This window comes from Pteropus alecto, unplaced genomic scaffold, assembly GCF_000325575.1.
Source record: "Pteropus alecto unplaced genomic scaffold, ASM32557v1 scaffold80, whole genome shotgun sequence".
Taxonomy (NCBI): domain Eukaryota; kingdom Metazoa; phylum Chordata; class Mammalia; order Chiroptera; family Pteropodidae; genus Pteropus; species Pteropus alecto.
In genome coordinates, this window is record NW_006430460.1 from 2826308 (window position 1) to 2828644 (window position 2337).

Consider the following 2337-nt stretch of genomic DNA (forward strand, 5'->3'; position numbering starts at 1 on the left):
AGCGCCAGTGGTGCTGAAAGGCGCCGGCGGCGCCGCTTAAATAGGACTATTGCCATGTGATGGGCTACGCCAGGAGCGGCCCGGGCCTCTCAATAGGGTTTTTGTGCCTTTTCTCTTGGCATTCACTCTGCACGCTTCCTCATTATTTCACTTGTTAACTAAATGAACTGCATAATGTACTCTATTCTTGTCAACCCCACCCACGCCGTAACAGGCGCCCTCGCCCCCTCCTCTCCCTTTTGCGGGTTTATTTTCTCATTCTCTTGCGATTTAATATTCTTTTCTTTCTCTTTATTTTTTACTCCCCTTTGCCTTTGTATTGGCGATCGGCCCGTTTATCTTATTGATTTTGCACCCCCGCTGCCTCGCTTCCACAGATCCCCACGGGCGCGTGCAACAGCCCCCCCCATCTTCTCTGCGCACTTGGTACCGGTCCCCCTGCCTTCTCTCATGTCCCCCAGCCCCCCAAGATCGCGCTGCTTCCGCTCAGTTCGCTCAGCTCAGCGCTGTGCACCCCGCCGGCGTTCCTACCACCGGCCTCCGATATCCACCTGTGGAATCGCTTCCCCTCTGCCGGTGTGGGAAGCAGGAGGACCGGGGCTCCTGCAGAGATGGGGGGCTGCGCCCCTGGAGAGAGAGGAGGACTCGGTATTCATTGCCCAGCTCTGAGCCCCAACACTGTGCCTCTGTTTGCTCTAAGCTCCTCAACTAGTCTGAACTTTGAGGCTGACGATAACGCCCAGTCTTTGTTCGGTAGACGCTAGTCCACCAGCCCCTTCCTGCAAACGTCAGGGTCAGCCGTGGATGCCAAGAGGAAATCGGCCGCTGAGAGTCACGGCCAGAGACAGGGGACCGGCCATGAATGAGAGGGAGCCCAGACTCAAAGATGGAGATCTCGCAGCCCACCCGGCGTGGCGAGTGTAGACGCTCTCCACCCGCCTCCTGACCACTCGCCCACACTTCCAGAGACTCGCGGGTGCTCTGGGAGACCGCGGCCTTCCCGAAGTGTCCCCGCGGGAGCCGCGCGAGGCGCAGTTGTAGTCTCGGCTTCTGCCGCCCTCGGCCACCCTAACATAGCTCCCTTTCCCCCAGACCTCCTCCCGCCGAGTCTCTCTTCTTTCTGGCCATACAATGGTTAAACAACTTCAAACGCCTGGCGCTGTGTACACGGCTTTTTAAATCATCAGCGGGCTCAAAGCCGCTGGCCCAGGAGCCTTTTCCATACAATGAGAAATTAGCATAAATAGTTCGAATTTACAGCCCGAGACTTTTCACGGAAGACGTTTACTTTCGATTTGGTTGCAAGCAAATCGCCGCAGTCACCTGCTCCCAAACCCTGAATGGAACTGCGAAAAATGGGGGGTAGGGGGGGGAGGTAGGGGGGTCGGTGCAGGGAAAGACCGTCCCAAAGCGAGGGATGCATGTGGGTTCTCATCTTGGCAATAACCACAGCAACAAATCGTTCCTGATTGAAAAGCAAACAGAATTGGTTTGCGAGAAAATAACCGATTCTGGAGAAGGGACAGGGACAGTGGGGGAAATAACCTGAACGTCCTCGAGCAGTAAGAGTGAGGGTTTAAAGCTTCCGTGAGTGTCTGGCATGCGCGGGTGGCGAGGGATAAACGTTGTCCCCAACGCCATCGTCTCCTCCCCAAGGCTCCCCCCTTCCGGGGTGAAGCTTGCAACCCGACCGCGCGCATCAGTGCGGCCTCAGGCCGGTTCCAACTGCTCTCGGGGACATTTGGGCTGGCCTGGTCCGCTAGAACCGAGCCGGGGAGCCGGGAGCCGGGAGCCGGGAGCCGGGGAGCATGCCGTGCCCAGTTCTCCCGCGAGCCGCCCCACGGCCGGGGAGGAAGGGGTTAAGAGGCTCTGAATGTGAGCAAGGCCGAAGCTACTGGGAAAGAATATGGGGGTGGGGGGGGAGAAATAACCAGTTTTCTCCCCCCACCCCCACCCCCTCCAGCCTCTGGACCTTATTGAATGTCATTGAAGAAAGTTTTGAATGCCGGATAAAGAGAGGCGAATTAAAGTGTGTGACAGCGGAGGATAAGCGCACACAAAGAGAACTCAGTCACACTTTGGGGCAAAATCCGTGGGCTTTTTACCAAGCCTCTTCGCTATGATTGAATTAAGTAATAGGAAAACATTTTCTTTCAGTTTAGAGCCATTAGACAAAAACTTCAAAGCGAATAACACTTTTTAATGTGCGGCCCACAATGGATCCGGTTTTGTGCTGAAATGTTTAAACGGTTTGTTGTGCCCCTCGGCGCGGGAGAGACCGGGGCGCAGGACAGCAGCGTCGCCGACGGTGGTGTCGGGAGGCCCGCCGAGGACGCG

The 2337-nt window shown here is 56.6% G+C and overlaps 1 protein-coding gene across 1 annotated transcript in view; it reads right to left on the bottom strand.

The window, feature by feature from the left end:
- GSX1 (GS homeobox 1) overlaps window positions 1–2337 on the bottom strand; it is a 6181-nt gene that overhangs the window by 1490 nt on the left and 2354 nt on the right. The gene's annotated exons all lie outside the window — the stretch shown is intronic.